Source organism: Sceloporus occidentalis, unplaced genomic scaffold (assembly GCF_023333645.1).
Source record: "Sceloporus occidentalis isolate IW3139 unplaced genomic scaffold, rSceOcc1.0.p SCAF_3, whole genome shotgun sequence".
Taxonomy (NCBI): Eukaryota; Metazoa; Chordata; class Lepidosauria; order Squamata; family Phrynosomatidae; genus Sceloporus; species Sceloporus occidentalis.
In genome coordinates this window covers 96,911,782-96,930,716 of record NW_028316983.1, presented here as the reverse complement: position 1 = coordinate 96,930,716, position 18,935 = coordinate 96,911,782, and the positions used below count along the sequence as shown (strand labels likewise).

The 18,935-nt window shown below is 40.3% G+C and overlaps 1 protein-coding gene across 1 annotated transcript in view; it reads right to left on the bottom strand.

The window, feature by feature from the left end:
- ADGRL2 (adhesion G protein-coupled receptor L2) overlaps positions 1-18,935 on the bottom strand; it is a 709,985-nt gene that overhangs the window by 297,054 nt on the left and 393,996 nt on the right. The window lies entirely within an intron of this gene.

The window sequence follows — 18,935 nt, the reverse complement described above, 5'->3', positions numbered from 1 at the left end:
TGTTAGTAGATGATTTCCAACTTTTTTTTTAAAAAAAGAAGAAAATGATAAACCTTCCAAAGCTGTAGATTTTGTTAATGGAAAAGTCAGCAAAGGCAATTCACATATTTCCACTAGAATCATGTTGCTAATCATGCTCACATTTTCAGAAGATTCACAACATGGAGAGACACCAGGGTGAATCCAGAATCACCCCACCCATGAAAACCACTGCATGTTCTTGGCACAGTTCCATGTCATGGTTTAATCAATCTTGCATGTTTGATATGAGCAGAACTTGGATATAATTGTTAACAATCAGTTAGTTACAGTATCTCTTTTTTATTATACAACTACTGTATTTCTATCTAAGGTTAAAATATCACTTAAATCATTTAGATGACAATGGAGTGGATAATATGAGTGATTTGTGTGAATTGTCCTATTAAGTTAATATGTTACTTTGGGGATTGCACCATTTTTGTAATTTTAATTGTTTGTACAGTTGGCTCTCCACGTTTGTTGGGGTTACGGGTGCAGGACTCCCGTGAAAGAAAGAAACAATGCAAATAAAAAACCTATGTTTTTTACCTGGAAGAACACCTCTCTAGAAATCTCTAGCTCCTCCAGTGCAATTTTATGGTCAACACTCACTGGATGTTGACCATAGAATCATGCTGGAGGATCTATGCCCAGAGAAGTGTTTTCTCAACGAATCTCTAGTTCCTCCAGTGTGACCCTATGGTCAACCCCTGGTAGAGGCGTATTAAAGGATCTAGAGATTCCTAGAGAAAATATATTAATCAAATCAGTGAATAATCAAAGCTGCAAAAGTCAAAGATGCAAATATGGAGGATGAACTGTAATGGAAAACAGTTATTCAAAATTAACAATTGAAGCATCATAATGATCACTAAAATCTTAACCTTACCAAATGATCTACCAAATTTAACTTTAACACTAACTTTAGCAAGCTCTGGTTGTGAGCTTCAATGTGTTACTCTAGCCACCTTTTAGAAATGAAGGTTTGATACTAAAATAGTAATCAATGGCGCATTCTACATGTGCCAAAAATACGTGCTCGGCACGTACTAGGGTTAGGAAAGGGCATCCCTTCCGGACACTCTAACCCTAGTACGGGCCAAGCACATACAAAATGGCGGCATCCATTCTACATGAAGCGGTGTGGAAGTGACGTCCTGGTGCCACGTGACGACACTGGCGCGCCCTTTCCGCGGCGCCAGAAGGAGCTCCGTTTCGGAGCTCCTTCCGGTTTTGTGTCACTGGCACAGCCTTTAGACGGCCCCTTTCTATTTGTACCCACCGCCGTCAGGTGTCCTTGGGGCATGAAGCCCCAAGGACACTCCTTTCCAGGCCGCGGGAAAGCGTCCTGGAAAGTGGCGGATCGGGGCCTCAGAGGCTGCCACTGTGGCAGCTGAGGCCCCAATCCAGCGGGGAAAGGGGCAGGAACAGGCCACCCCAAAGGGGCGGTCTGTAAACCGCCAATATTTGTTGTTAGGTGTCTCCAAGTTGACTCCACCTTATGGCAACTATATCATAGGAATTTGGGGGGCAAGATTTATTCAGAGAAAATTTACCACTGCCTTCCTCTAAGGCTAAGAGAGAGACAAGGTCACCCAATGAGTTTCCATATAGTATTTGAACCTTCATCTCTCAGTGCCTTAGTCTAACATTTGAACCACTATGCCATGCTAGTTCTCTCCTGTAATTATTATACATCCCAATTTAGATCTAGTTCTAGATATTCTGTCCCAGACATATCTAGATCAAAATGTTAATTACATGTCACAGGCAGCAATTTCAATACCCAGAAAGTTGGTCCGTGTGACATGCACCACATACTCCATACTTAATTTAGTGTTATCAGTTTATCCATTTCTCTTCTTGGAACCCGAAGCAACACTTGCCCATTTCTACAGGTTCCTCCTGAACCCTTTAAGATGAGCTGCTCTGCTGACCATAGAATGTCAATTTTTGTATTTCTGCTGGTGTAACATTCATGATGAATCTATAAGGCTGGATTCATATATTCCCAGGAACCACCTCAGTTGCAATTAGTATTTTTGTTGAATCATTCACAAGCAGAAGAAGCATATAGTGGCATCTCATCCTTTGTGAGGATGAGAAGGAGAGAAAATAAAGCCATGTGAATCTATCTTAAAGTTAAATTAACTTTTACATTATTCTGAGTCTACATTTAATCTGTTGTTATTGTGCGCCTTCAAGTCCTTTCTGATTAATGGTGACCCTAAGGCGAATCTATCATGGGGTTTTCTTGTCTTCTGAGACTGAGAGAGTGTGATTTGCCCAAGGTCACCCAGTGGGTTTCATGGACAAGCAAGAATTAAATCCTGGTTTCCAGAGTCCTAGTCTATCACTCAAACCACTATGCCATGCTGGCTCTCTACATTGAATCTATGTTTATAATTTTTCCAAACGTTCATATCTAAGGTGGCCAGAGTTACTCTTTGAAGCTCACAATCACAACTTCCAAATGTTAGTGTTAATGCTAAGTTGATGGCAACCAATATTCCAACCAGTGGTGTGCCTCACTGCAAAGTGGCACCATCCTTACTCAGACTGTGGGTTTCCAATATGCTTATCTTCCTTTAAAATTTTTGAATAAAATTTTGAAGCCAAATTTCCCCATAACCAGACCTAGTATTCTAGTCCTCATTACATAAGTTGCCTCCTCTTTGAAGATTCTTGCCATACCTCACACAGAACCTAGTATTTTAGCTGATAATAAATTCAAGGCACAGGTATCTTTTACTTACCTTTGTTCCTTTAGAAATTATAGCTCATAGCAAATAAGTTTGAGCTATTAATTATGCCATACTTAAAATGTTAATTTAGCACCAACAATATGATAAGCAAATGTTATCCTTACATTGCCCTTTGCCTTATTTAGTTATCCAGATTCAATGCATGAAGGCACAAATTATATAGGATGCCAAGACCATATGTCTTTCCCCATCCTCATAATACTGGCCCATTTCCCCCACTCTTGAACACTTAGCAAGAGGATTTTATGTACATTTGGTTAGACACATTGAGACACTTCCCACAACTGAGAGCCTGTTCATTTGAAAATTTTAGGATCTCCTTTCAAGTCTTTGCACTAAACCAGGATTGAAGGTTTGGGAGAGGGTTGCACACTGGCTTCCTGGAATCCACCAGATGGCTGGACTCTTTTGCATCATTGCTACTGCTTCCAAAACCACATCCCTGACACCAAAGCTTCCATTGGCCATTTCCAGACGGGCCCTTTGCAGTGCTTCCACAACGTGCTAGGGTTGCCTTGGGGTGGCGCGTGCACACGCCCTGCAACCCTAGCATGTCGTCAGCACGCTGCAGTTGCGCAGCACCATACAAATGGCACGCACAATAATTACGTTGCAGCTGCATTGCCTACAAATGATGCTGCACAACTCGACGTAATGGAGCTGTCTCTGGCGCTTTGTGGCACCACAAAAAGGAGCCACTTTTTACAGTTCCTTTTTTGCTGTGCAGCTGCACAGCACCGTATGTAGGCGGCGGTGCTCCTGTGCAGCAAAGAGAGGCACCGAGGAGGCCCCTCTTTTTGGCTGTCTGTACCCCACCATTGACACCAATGGTCTCTCTGCCACTGCTCTCAAAACATGGTATTCAGGAAGCATGTCTTGTTTTGTAGTAGAGATATACTTCTAATAATCATGATACAGAACTGGGGAGTATGGCTTAGGTCTCACCAATTTGGTGAGTTCCTCATTAGAGAGGGACCAGAGCTCAGTTGAGTGAGGAAAGTTCAGTCCTGATATCTCTATTGAGGTGGCAAGTGATATGAACTCTCTCAAGAGCTGTTGCCAATCAAAATTTATAATAATAGGTTAGATGGACAAATGATCTGACCTAGTATGAGGCAGTTTCTTATATTCCTCATTTTGTAATATGTATAATGTCAGCCTTGTTGATACAAAATTTGAGGTCAATACATCCATTCCAAATAAAGAAATCATGTTGTTGTTATGTTACCTGTAATGGCGTGATTACTGCACCCATCTTGAAGCATGTTATTAGCATCCATGAATAATGCTCGACAGGGAGAGGCCTTTGACCTTCAACACCTGTATTCCATTCCTCCCAGGGTGTTGCCAGGGCAGAAAATAGCAATATCACCTACCCATCCTATGACGTCTCACTTTTTCAAGGTGTTACTGATCTGACATGTGAACTGGTCACACAAAAGTGGTAACCACACAGCCCTTGTGACTCAAGGATGCATTTATTGTTTTAGATCAAATGTATGATTGAATCAAATGCCTTGCTGAATTTGGTTGTGTATTTTTAAGAGATTTCAAACAGCAAACTGATCTGACTTTCTCTTGTGAAAGTCTGTGTTATAAACTCCTTTAGTGCTTGGGCCGACTGACATCTATAGAATTTGTGATGTATAAGTGCCTCGTGAGGCTGCCAATTATTTTCTGTAATTACTAGTTCAGCCCCACGATGACATTTGGAGTTGCAGTTTCCCAACAACAGCCTTTAATGTTACCTTTCGTGGCAGCTTCTGTTAATGTTTTGTCCTGGCCATTCTCTGCTAGCCCAGTGCCAATATTGCTGTGTGCTATGAACTCAGTGGATTGTGTAAGGTCATATTAACTCCTTGCACTTCCTTGAATCAATAAACACATTTAAAAGTTCTTTTTTAAATCACCGTTTCCTGAAGAGGGCAGCACGTTCTAGATATTATTGAATCATAATCTAAGACATAACAGCCCATTTTTACAGTATTACAAGAAGGAGAGAAGAGTGGGGGAGCTGGATATTTTGTGTCGCAGTTCCCATGGAACAATAAACCAGCTCCGTCTCTTGGCAGCTACAAGCCAAGGTCAAACCTGCATCCAATTATTAAAAAGAACATTTAAATAAGGCACCTGGAGCGACATATTTAGTAAAGGGAACAACAAAATATCAACAAGAAGAAGTACTTTCACCAGGAATGGGTTTTATCTTTAATACTAGAGATAACTTTTTCTTATTGGCAGTGCATAGACTGTCAAAAACTTCTAAAGGGGTTAGATTTAATTATCTCACTCCTTGCACATTTCATCTCGATTGCTATGGCAACATGCAGTTGCCTCAGCAGCCATGCACACTTTAATCAGATATTTCCTCACTTATTTCTCTGTGCACCACAGCAGTGCCATGAAATTTATAGCCAAGCCCTGGCACATGTTGCAGCACCTCAGAGGAGCGGATGGCATCCCTTGCCCCCTTCCTGGCACTCCAAATGTGTGCACACATAAGCACACAAGCATGTAGATGCACAGTGAGCCACCCATTCAAGTATTTGCAGAGAGTTTGGTACTCGAATGACATGGAGACGAAATGGGAAATGATAAGTATGTGTACTTTAAATGCATTTCTACTTCATTGATTTTTTTAAGGCTGTTTCCTTTACCACTCCCTCTTTACAAGGCATCCAGCCACTTATTCAGCAGCCCAACCCTTCCAGCTAATGGGCAGTTCCTCTGGTTTCTGCAGGAACTCTATTTAAGTGTTGAGAACAGAAAACATAATAACCAGCTAGACAATATCATTTGTTCCATTTCCACCCCTCCCCAAAAAGCTTTTTGTTTGATTACTCATCCCTTGATTAGACACCTCTCAGAGGATGACACGGCCTCTTGCAACTGCTTGACTGAGAAATCAGGGACAAACGCTAAAACAAAAATAATTAGGGGCAGGGAACCAACAGCAGGAGTGCAATTCAAAAAAGCAGACAATGTGATCATTCAGACAACTACAAAATGCACACAGGGTCTGGTAATAGGAATGTGTGGCATTTTCAAAGTAGGGGAAATGTATGAATTGGAGGAAAAAATGCAGGCAATTGAGCATGAAATAAATAGAGTGTTTATGTTTCACACATGAAGATCTAACAATGAAGAGTAGCAGTAGGGGTATTTTTTTATCATATTGTTTATAGCAGGCCAAATTCTGTACTTCCAAGAATTACTACCAAAGATTTAATTTGAGTTGTCCCAGCTTTTGCCACCCTAGCAGTTCAAAAGCATGCAAATGCAAGTAGTCTAATAGGTACCACTTTGGTGGGAAAGTAAGAGCGTTCGGTGGAGTCGTGCTCGCCACATGACCACCAGAGCAGTCCTCGGACAACGCTGGCTCTTCAGCTTAGAAACTGAGATGAGCACTGCCCCCTAAAAATGGTTATGACTAGATATTCATATCAAGAGAGTACCTTTATCTTTTAACTGTAGTAATTAAGACTTGTGCACACTTCGGCTAGGAACTGTGACAATGCTTAGTCATGCAAAAAGATCTTGTAGCACCTCTGAGACAATGCAAAAGAAGTTGTAGCACAAGCTTTGTAGAGTTTATCTATTTCCACAGATGCATGGCATTCTGAGCACAATTCAAAGAGCTAGTGCTGGCATGAATCTGAAGAGGCAGACCAGTTTATGAAAGTTTATGCTGCAGCTTCTTTCACTCAGTTTCAAAGGTACAAGATCCCTTTCATACTGATATTCCAGACTAACACAGCTATGTCTCTCAATACTTAGTCATATTACCTTTGCTTGCTGGAGTAACAAACCTGTATTATTATAACTCTTACAGTTTTGGAACCAAACCCCCCTGGATGCCAATGACCCATTGTCAACTATCAAGGTGACCAAAGCCAGGCCTGAAGACACATTGAAATGGCTCTAGTTAATCCATTTCATCCAGGAACCTGTGAAGCTGGGAGGCCACCATACAATCTAGAAACTTGCCTGAAAAGAGAGATTGGAGTCTGGCATTCAGTATGGTAGGGTTCAGGCAGAATTTTTCAGTAACTCAATATTATAGCCTCTTTTAGGCAAAATGGAAAGCTGCCTTGTTGTAGTGAAGTATTCATTACTCCAATTACCCACTTGGCCAGTCCCCCTCTGGCTACTTGTTAAAATCCAGGGGGGCCATGTGGTGTCTCTCTCTACTCTAAGGCTCCTGTTCATATCTTCACACTGGACAAATCAGAACATATCCAATAATAATAGGACAAACAGGGTCAAAGGTTACATCCATTGGACATGTATCAACTACAGCACTCAAGTCAGAAGGGATCCAAATGATTTTGTCTGCAAAGCGCTGTGCAAATTCTTCCCAGAAGGCTGTCTGTGTTCTCTTCTTGCAAGGCAGAGTATACAAAACAAACAAACAACAAGCAAACAAAAAACCCAACCCTAAACAGTCAAGAAAATGTTTAGTGACAGAGAAGGAAGTCATGGCACTGATCTATGCTCTTGAATCATACATTATTGCTTGAGGTTTCCCCCCACTACTTAAAAGGAAAAGCCTAAGTTGTAGCCTAATATCATCATTACATTTGTCTCTTACATTTTTACCAAATTCTGCTCAAGGCAGTGAACAGCAGTGGTGCACAAAACAACAATCAAAATGCATCATTAAAATCAATGAAACAGATGGAAAGAACCACCAGTTAAAACTCATTGCATCATATTAACAATGACAAATCAGCTTATAAATCAGCTTATATGGTCAAAGGCTTGTCTGAATAAAATAGACCTTGGCTGCCAACTGAAGGTCACTAGAGAAGGGACAAGATGTTTTGCTGCCTGAAACACTGCAGCAAACACTATCCTACAGTTGCTCAAGTCAAGACCAGTTGTTTTGGCATTTAAGGCAGAAAATAACCACAAATATTTCTCCCAATCCCTTGCAGTAAAAGTACAACAAAGATAATATAGGCCCGGTATAGACCATCATAATGCAGCGTACCAGTGCCGGTTCTAGGGTTAGGGACCACGCAGCAACTGCGCGGTCCCTAACCCTAGAACATACTGCTGGCATAACAATGGCAGCACCCTGTGTACAAGGGTGGCACCATTGTTATGTAAACACCATGTGGTGACCACACATTACTACGTGGTGCTTACGTAATGAGTGCACCAGTGGCGCACTTGTTATGCTGCCCCTGCGGCTTAAAAATAATGCTTTTTTTCCAAGTTCTTTTTCCTGCGGAGGGAAGCCATGCGGTTTGGGGGCTGCGGCTTCCCTCCAAAGGAAAAAAGGTCGCCACCGCTCCAGACATTCTCTAAGGTATGTTCCCAGCCATATTTCACTATTTACTCTTCTTTCATGACTTTTGCACTCTGAACTATTCTCCTCATTTTACCTAATGTAAGGTCAGCCCGTTAAATGGGCTTGTTTTGGAAAGGAGGTCCAAAGCATTGTCTTTCATTATTCTCTAGATCTTCCTTCCATCTCACTTGTACTTCCAGATCTTGTATCTCATCTTAGCAAGTGCAGCAGGAATGAAGCTTCTTCATAATTGCACTGGCCATATGTGTCTTGGAATTGTCCCTCCAATACTGAAAACATTTTCTAACATGTGTCCCTACACAAAGTGAAGCAAGAACTTTAAGTTTCCTTGTGGCTATGCCAGCATTGGCACTTATTCTTAGCAGGGATAACCAGATGAATGCCCTCAAGATGGATATATCTGGAAGGGAGTCAGGCTGAAAAAACCCACACAAGAGTCTCTGCCATTTTTTTTAGCAGCTATTCATATATTTAACAGAACTGTTATAAGGAGGAAAAACATGATACAAGCCATGCCAAAATGGAAATGCACGTTAACACAATCAACAACTTTTTGTGCTTTTGGAATAACATATAAAGGTGAAATCTCTGCATTTTCCTGTACATTGTGAATATGCATGTCTTTCTTACTGATTACCACAAGATGTGGAACCACTTGTATTTAACACAACTCAGCACCATGTCCATTGTGTAGCCTGTTGCTACTTGGTCTGCAATATCTCTTGTGCTTCCTCAGCATAGCTAGGAAATGTATTGTGTACAGAAGGAGAGGAGGCCTACCCTCAAGTGATGTATCTGATGCTATTTAGGAATGTACTTTTTCTCTTGATGCCCCATAGGCCTCTTGGGTCAGCAGCTTTAGGAGTGGCAGGAACAAGAGAGAGCTGGGGAAAGGTTACAACATCATGTCCCTGATGAAAAGCATGTAAAAGTGGCCAGCATCCCTCTCAGCTGCCCCACCCTTATAGCTATATAATTTGTTGTAAAGTATAGGTCAGGGAGAGAATAATGCAGTTCTCTCAATGTCATTGAACTGCAACTTAGAGAAGCTTGACACTGGGGATAAATCCTGAGAGCTGCATTTCAACCTCAGCTTGTCATTATTTCCCACCTCTTGGTTTAGACCAAATGGGGATATATTAATATTTAAATTTAATCCGTATCTTTTAAAATTTTAAGCAAATAAGCAAATGTTTTCCCAGCAAATGCCTCACTGAGGGACTGTGGTGAATCCGTTATCAAAAATTCCATGCTATCAAACTACAGTCTACAAAAGTAGATGTACTGTGGGCAAAATATGAGCAAGCAGGCAAGGTCATTTTGTAACAACCAGGTATGAGAATACAGATGTTTTCTTAAAAAAAGAAGAAAGATGGAACTGTATCTTAAAATTTTGGTTGCACTTGAAGGATATACAGGAAACTTCAGGACAGACTGGAGGAAACAGAATCATGAATGAGTGGGAAAATGATCTGTTTGCAGTTTCTGCCTATAATATGCAATGTTACCATTCTCTCAGATAACCACTATCATAGGAAATATTGATTTCTTTTACCCCTGCTGTGTTTCCTAATAGCTCTGAAAATGATTCTCTGAATGTAGCTTTAACATAAAATCTTTTTTGTGTGTGTGCAGAAAGTAATTAGAAAAAAATGTTTGTCATAAAGAAAAAAGATAGAGGCCGTGGACAAAGGGTGTGTTGAGAAACTGAATAGATATTCTGGAGAGACAAATAAAATGAAATAATATAAATGAAGTCATTTTATTAAACTTTTCATATGAACATGTGCTGCACATTGTGTACACTATCATATGTAAACATATAAACAGATTGAAAAACAGAAAGTGGTTATAAATTGCTGCAGTTACTACACACAGATATTCATTCACAATCTTATTGTATGTTCATAGTGTTACTCACACTAGTTACTATGCTAATTCCATAGGCACAGTCTTGATAAAGTGGGTTGCACTTAGGTTTCCTTCAAACCAATGGGACTTAAAAGAACACAGTGCAGCACTTAACTCACAGACTTGCTTAATTTTTTCCAGGCTTTACCCAGTGGATCAACGTGTAGGATTTAATGGGTCTGGATAGCAGCTGAAGTTAATTTTCATACTGAGGCAGCCTGCCTGAACTGAACTGTGAATATATCTGAGAATTGGTTCATTCATCCTCCACTCTAGAAATCATAGTCACATATCAAGCAAAATAAAATAAGTTTCCAGACTACAGTAACCCTGATAGCTGGGGTATCCTGGGAGTTGGAGCCTAAAGCAATAACTTTTCTGAGCTCTTACACCAGATCAGTGGGCCAGTGTGTGCGTTCCTCATTGTGGATGTGGTGCAACATGTGACTGAGACAGGTAGATGCTTTTCATAATTCTTGTATTTCAGAAAATTGGACATAAGTATCATGGGAAGCAGAGGTATCACACTCTGGATCTACTTCATATGCTCCTTTTACATGAGATACTATACACAATGATGGATATAGGCTAGGGTCTCCATTCTACCACATGGGTGTATACAGAATTTGAGAAACAGCCTTATATTGAGTTAGACCATTGGCCCTTCTAGCTTAACATTGTCTATATTGATTGGAAGCAGCTCTTCATGATTTCAAAATAGGATTCTTTTCTGAATCTCACCTGGATGTGCAAGAGCCTATATCCTACCACTGAACTATGGTGCTGCTTAAGTTTATATTTCTTACCACTCTGCTTGCTGGATCCCATACTCCAATTGTATATTACCACACAACAGTACACAATGAACCTTTTTATGCTGAATGAGAGATAGCTTTTCTGTGTACTCTTACTTGTCTCTGTAAACTTCTGCAGCACAAACAAACACTGGTTTCATACAGTGTAAGAGGAATATCCTTGTTCAATGTCTAGCTTGTGTTTTTGGGAGGAACATACATCTGGGGTCCTATGAATGATTTAACAGCATTTCTGAAGTTTGGCAAGTTTGAAAATTGCACTCTTTGCAGAGGTGTGTGGGCCTGTGTAACATGCACTATTGCCCTCACATCTACATCATTCAAGGACCTTAAAAATGAACCATAGATTTGTGCATAAGATACAACAATAAATATTCTCCAAAGCTCTGTAAGACTATAAAGTCATCAAGACTGAATTATATCAGTTCATCAGAAAGTAGAACCCTTCTAATTTCTCCTTCTTTGACCCTGAAAGAATGGTGGGATGGTGAATAGTGAGGAAGAATTTGTTAGGAATGCCTGCCTGCCTATATTATTTATGAACTTGATACATACTTTTATTATAGCACTAACATTCCCTGAAGGGATTATTAAGTTGTTAGACAAATTAAAATTAAGTAAGAAGGAAAGGTGCACTTGAACTGAAAACTGTTTAAACATGACTACAGGCAAGGACTAAAATGAGCAGTAGAAATGCCTCCATGAGCTCCTTAAGACTTGTTACCTCTGTTGCCAAGTAAAGTTCTAGCACAGCATGCAGTGGCATTGCAGGTGGAAAAAAGGTTGTAAGTGAAATGTCTTATCTTACGCCCTGACCAACTGTTAATGGTGGAGAGTGGATATACTTCAAAACTAAATGAGGAGAAGATAAAAAGCAGTGCATGTTGCTATTTTAATTACAGGCCCAGGTACAATGTTTTGTTGTTGTTGTTATTGTGTGCCTCTAAGTCATTTTTTTTTTTACTTATGGCAACCCTAAGCTGACCCTATCATAGGGTTTTCTTGGCAAGTTTCTCCAGAGGGGGTTTGCCATTGCCATCCTCTGAGGCTGAATGTTACAATGTATACATATTTCTCTCCTGTCAAAATTGTGATTGTGAATTTAACAAGGAGATGAGAATGAAGTGTGTGTGTGTGTGTGACTTTCTTGACTACGCCGTTGTTGTGGAAGACACCATAGCTCATTGAGGACCATTATAAAATGAGTATCATGAAGGCTTGAGCATGAACATTCCTAGCTTCACTTTCTCTCTCTCTGGGGTCTTTCTTCCAAAATCACTCTCTTTCTCTCTTGGGATCACCCTGCCAAAACACACTTTTTTCCTTAGGATCACTCTAGCCACTTTTATTATTCTGAAAACAATGATGGTGTTGTTGTTGATGATGATTTTCTCCCAATATCGGTACTTAGCATAGGTACTCAAGATAGCTAACAAGGTTATAGCCTGCCTTTCAGGACTGTACTCAGGGCTTCTTGCAACGATTAAAACCAATAATAAAATAATCAAATTACAGAACAACAACAATGCAACAATAACAGCAATAGTCATCATCATCATCATCATCATCTAAATGGTAGAGGACTTCAAACATGCCACATTAGCCAATAATATCTCAATGATTCCTAAATTCTTGGATGAAAAATTATTGAACATGCAGCAACACCCAGCATGTAAAGAGTTAAAGATGTTCTAGAGAGAAGCAGTAGGATCTGAGCAGTCCCCCCAGCCTTCTGGCCACAACCTGGAAGGCTGGGGGTTAGGTGGGAAATGGCTGCTTTCCCGGCCCTGCGTGGCCATCAGAAGGCCCTTTTAGCCCCATCCCTGGAAGCTCCACCCCAGAGGTCCCACCGCCCCACACCAACTAACATCCTGGGCAGGGACGCCATTGCTTGTAACAACTTGATAAACACATGATATTTGGTATTTCCATTTTTTAAAATCTTTGTGCCCAACAGTGTGAGATGGGTCTTATTCTATTTTCTTAAATATGACAAGGGGAGGAGGAAGAAGATTTACACTTATAATAACTTTGAAATGCCAAATTTTTACTTCATAACAGCTACTGTCAATTCTGGCTGCATGACAAGAATATCTGTATGCTGAGTGTTTTCACAAACCTGTTTGCTAGTTTCACACTTTGCATTTTTAAGGGCATGTAAAAAAAAAAAAACATCTTTGGTGTATATAAAAACTCCTCATATCACAATCTGACACATTTGTACTTAAAAAGAAGATCCTTGATTGAGTTCACTAGACCATACTCTCAGATAAGTGCTCATAGGATTACAACCCTGAAGTGTGAATTTCCTCAAAGTGTTCCCAGTAATTATGGGAGATTCCTTGCACTCCAGCTTCAACAAGATTGCTTCCATGAAGATTTGAAAACAAAAGCAAAACAACAAAAGCAAACTTGATTCTGGCACAGGCTAGAATTTAGAGGCCTCAGTGTCAGGATGTAATGATTCAACACAATTGTGCCAGTTTAATCACTGTGTCTTCCACTTATGGAATCCTGGAATTTGTAGTTTCATGAGATGCTTTGAATTCTCTTCTGGAGAGCTGCAGTACCGTAGTACAGGAGATTGAAGTAAATTCTAAGCAAACTACAAATCCAAGGATTCTAAAGAATGCAGTTGTAGCTATTGAAAGTCAAAGTGATAAAAGCTGAAAACTAAATTATTGGCACTAATTTTCAGGCATCAGAATATTTCAGAACACAATGTATTTATTAATTTCATACTAGTTTTATTCCATACCACCCTGTGGGTAAAGCATCACTATTCGACAAGCATCCTTCTGATAAGATTAGAGCCAAGTAAACCATGTGCAAATTCATCTTAAACACCTGATTACCCTATCTCACAATGTTTTGACATTGGTGTCTATGATTCCCTCTGCCCCACCTCTCAATCAGAACATAGCAGGGACTTAAAATTAAAAGCTGACACTGCCCTCTCTTTTCCCCCAGACTCTTCCTATGGGAATACTATTACAATATTCAACCTCTATGTGCACATAAATATTAATGCAGAAAAGTTTATGATCAAAGAGAACAATGCACTCCCCACTCCCACAGCATTTTGAACATAATTGCCATTATCATTTGGATACATTACATTACATTTTATTTATTACGGCAAATAGCCAGCATAATAATAAAAAAACTGGTTACTGTTTTGTCTGTCTGTTTCTTCCTAGGGACTCCTCCATCTCCCATTCTCTTGAGCTTTCACTGAAGCTAGATGGATTTTGTAGCATCTGGAATCATTGTATGGTGATCAATGACTTGAGCTATTTAGTACACAGCCATTGATCACACAGAAGAGATACATATATCTTTGGTAAGCCCTGGCAAACAGCTGCTTCTGTTTAGCCTGCCAAGTTGTTTTTGTCTGATTTTGTTTCAGATCGAGGGAGGATCTGGAAAAGTTTGGAATCAGTCTAATTAGATTGTATAATTCAGTCAAGGTGGTATTGTTTTTGCACTGTGCTGTGTGGTGTTGAGCCATTAACACTGCTTTGCTAAGCCTTCACATGCATGCATCAATACAATATATATACAAAACAAGCTTCAGTGCTTAATACCTGGAAAATGAGATGCTGTGGCTCAAGGCCAGTTGGAAACGTGAAGGAATCACATGTCTGAATGTTTCAAATTGTGAAAAGACACAGATTTTATTGCTGAAAATTCTATGCAGAGCAGGGGTGGACATAGGATTGTAGATAGCTACAGGGTAGAGCAAAATGTTGGCAGTGCCCCCAATACGAATTTTGCCCCCTGCCATGAAACATTCTTTATAAAATGTGGGAAATGGTGTGTGTTCATGAATGAGTTTTAATAGATGCACAATAAGGCAATTTCAATGGTCTAGCCATCCTAGAATTATATCTCCAACAGAGAACAATGGGGTGCTTTGGAAGTTCTAACACAATGTTAGATGTAATAGAAATGCCTTTCCCTCTTAGCCCCTTTCTCTCTGTATCCAGCACACATAAAGTATAATCACGAATGCATGAGACTGGCATTGTCATTCATTAAACAGCAAGATCAACTAATATGCCATTATTTCTTATGCTGCTTTCTAGCTTAGGTCTAATTAAAATAGAGGAAAAATACATTTGTTAACAAAATAGGAAAGGCAACAAAGATTGAAATATAATTCTACCTACTTTAATTTTTCTAAGCTCAACAACTTGGTTATTTCCACCAACAAAAACACTGTCGTTCAGTAGATATGCTGCAATAACTGGACCTGTTCTGCTACAAGACACACTTGCAATGTCCATAACCCACATTTAGACATTAGGCGTGTATAAGTAGGATTATTCATAGTAGCAGCAACATGATATTAAGAACCTTGATCCTCACCCTCTTATCCTTTCTGAGAGCATTCAGACACGAAAAGGCAAAGTGAGATCAAGACATTGCCAAATGTGAAAGGTGGGTATTATGGTATTCATTCTATAAATAGCTGTCAATAAGTATCACATAGGTGTGAATCACCGAGGATCAAAGAGAAGATGAATTATTATTTCCCTCTTCTGCTTCTAAAAATAAATCCTCAGAATTATTGATGATCTTTCAGATCATTAAAATAAACAAGAAAATTTAAACTTCAATAGATTTTTGCCAATATGCATGATAGCATTTGCTCTAAAATGAGCTCAATAAACAAAACTGGGCAAATCAGCTTTTTTCTGTTTTAGTTGTTCCTAAAGTCAATGTTAGTAAGACTTGTATGATCATGTGCAATCAAATCCATTGTATTTCAGCACATAGTATGAGAATCCAATTGGATTAAGTCCAAGTGCTTAAAGCCTCACAGTGAGAGGGCATTCCCACTCGGCAGATAAAACGGATTATATTGGCGCGATTCTGATTTGGATTATGTTCCAGGAATAATTCGAATTTTTCCATCGTTTCCATTACCAAAAGGGGCAAATTACCTCGATTCATTTAGACTCTGTTTTCGTTCCCATTTATTTGAAATCGCTTTATTTTAAAGTGGATGAACTTGTTCCCCGTTCCCATTTGTGTCCACAAGCTGTCAATCAAGCGCGTAGGCTTCAGACATCACAAGTCTAGGGTTTTTTTTTTTATTTTTAGGGCAGCCAATGAAAATTGGCTGCATCCAAGGCTCTTCTGTTGTGTCTCCCCAGATTAGAAGGAGGCTTGGCAAATCGGATAAAGGAGGAGAAGGCAGCGGGCTTCATTATTGGGGAGAGAATCTTTGAGGAAGAGAGAACATAAGGCTCGATCCCCCCCCCCCTCAGATCCCTGGGCATTCAGGCTCTCCATTCCTCAAAATCGCTTTGCCTCCTTCATTGCTCCCTGGGGTGTTTGGAGGGCGATCAAGCAGGGATGTCCTGCAAAGCCCATGTCATAGTTCCTCTGGAAGGAGCCTCCTTTCCCTAAAATTGCTTTGCCTCCCCCATTGCTCCCTGGGCTGTCTGGGGGGCGATCAAGCAGGCATGTACTGCAAAGCCCATCTGCTGCTCAGGCGTTCAGGCAGAGGCGAAAAAAGAAAAAAATAATCGTTTAAAATGGTGTTCAATGGCTCTTCTCACACATCGGTCTATGAATGAGGAGCAGAGGGGAGGTTGCAGTCCACCGGGGGAAAGGCTATGTGAATTGAAGAAAATGGAGCTGGCGATGCAGAAAGAGACCAAAGAGGGTCACGCCCCAGGCCAGCCCCTTGAGCGCTGCTCCTCCCAGCTCCAGGTTCCCGTATCAGACACCCTTGTTGTTCCCATTCGGATACTGTGAATCGTACCCCGCTTTCAAAAATAACCTGCTTTATAACCTACTATTTTTTAAAACTGGTTTATAGGCATCTAATTCGAATTATACGATATAATTCAATTTTGAATTGAATTGCAGTGGAAATGATTCCGGGGCATTGAGGAACTAATTCGAGCATCAGTGGGAACGACACCTCTTAATACGCTTCATGATCCGCTTTATAGGCAAGTGGGAACACCCTCTATAAGCCCATTTACGTCCGAGAGTATTACAGCCATTTATAGTGATACTGTATCAGGAGCATCCCAGGAAAATCTCAGGGCCAAAATATCAGAGTTAAGGATGGCCCCAGGGGATACACTGAGATCAGGCCTTAGTGATGCCATGAGGGCAAGTCTGGTTGATGTCATGAAAGCATGATTCATTAAGCCTCAGTTGCTCAGAAAGTGCAATCCAAATAAAATCACACACAAACTCTAATTTTTTTTAAAAAAAATGAAATGAAGTTTAGATATTAAATTTTCCACATTGATGGGGTGGGTGGGTATTGGAAGCTCTCTTTTTAACATCAATGCAAAAGCTGTAGTCCAGGCAAAGAAAATCTTTTAAACTGCTTTTAGACACATGAATGTTGTACTCCAACTGAAAAAAAACTTTCCAACAAAAAGAAAGTTTCCCAAACTGCTTTAATGGGTTGCTTCCATTAACTGGTGTATCTCACTGGCCACATCTGCTTCTTCTCTTCTCTTCTCTTCTCTTCTCTTCTCTTCTCTTCTCTTCTCTTTCTGCTTTCCTGCTTGTGGAACCCTACCTTATCCTACAAACAATGACCAAACAATCATACTAATGATACTAATAAATGCCAATTATTGTACAGAGGAGGAGGAGGAGGTGATAAACCAACAAAATACAATGACCAGCAGAGCAATCCTACCTTGCATGCCTGTTTGAAGGAATTTCTATTAAATTTAATGGAAGTAACAGACTCAATTAACATTTCTAGAATTAATACAGTTTCAAGATTTTCTTATGTGTTGGGGGGGAGCAGGAGTGATAAAAAAGGAAAAGGGAAATGTTGAGTTTAACTAGGAAAACTAGGATCGGAGAAAGAGGAGGAGAGATATGGAAGGAAGGAAAAGACAAATAGAGCCATGTGAAATAGGGAGGGGAAACAGAGAGGGGAAACTAAAGAAGAGGGAGAAAGTGAGTGAAATTTGGAAAAGTGAGTATTGTGGGAAAAGAGAAAGCGAGAGAAGGGAAGGAGAAGATATTTAGTTAGAAGCTGTGAGCAGCTGAAGGGAGAATAAGAAAGTGTGTGAGAGAGTGTGTGCATGTGTGTGTGAGAGAGAGAGAGAGAGAAAGAGAGGAGGGATGCTTACCCAGGAATTGTAGAAAGTAAAAACCAAGAGAAAAACCAAGAGAAAAAGAGGGGAACTAAGGGACAAGTATGAAAATCATTGTAACTAGAAATTGTGGGGAGATAAGAAGTTTAGCCAGTTGTGGAGTTGGGTGGTAAGAAAAAAGAAGACACAAAAAAAGAGAGAAGTGAAAGCACAAATTGAAAGTGCCTAAGCGGTGGTAGAGGGGGAAACTATTTGTACTAGGCTTTTTGCTAACAATGGTGTTACCCTATGTGTATCCTGATCAGGAAAGTAAATTGCACTGCAGCTTTAGACATTTAAAACAGGGTAAAGAAGGTGGGAACAGATCTAGGAGAGGTAAAAATAAAGCAAGAAAGGAGAACTCCTGTAGCACCATATTTAGTGACTGCAGAGGCAGGTCCGTATTTCCCCAATCCTCGCATTCAGCCTTGGTGCCAACTACAGTTTGAGAAATTTTGAGGAGAAGAGGAGGTGGCCAGGTAGACCTCCTATGGGATCTACTCCAAGCTCTGGAACAGCCTGCAGCAGTGGGAGCCAACAGCGCACAAACCTAAAACCTTTTCTTCAAGGCAAACCTTTTGTCCTGAGATCCTGACCTTGAAGCCCACAGAAGAAGGGCTACACCCTGAGAATTAACAACCATGGCCATTTCAGGGCAAGCTGTCATCAAGCTTTTCTATGAAGCTAAGAGTTAGAAGTAGCCTTTTATTTTATGACAGCTTGCACGGCAGCAAGAACCTCTTCTAGGTGTTTGGGACTTCAGCTCCCAGAACCCCACCCCAGTATGTCCATGATTATGATGGTTATTCTGCCAAATCTGGAGGTCTGAATATTCCCCATCACAATATGATATAGAGAACTGTTGTGAGAGTTTTCTTGTTTTCCTTTTTTGTCCCAATTCTTTTATCCTTTTGTGTCATATCTGAATTGATTGTAAGCTTGAGAACAGATGGCACAAACATACAGGCCAAAATAAAGC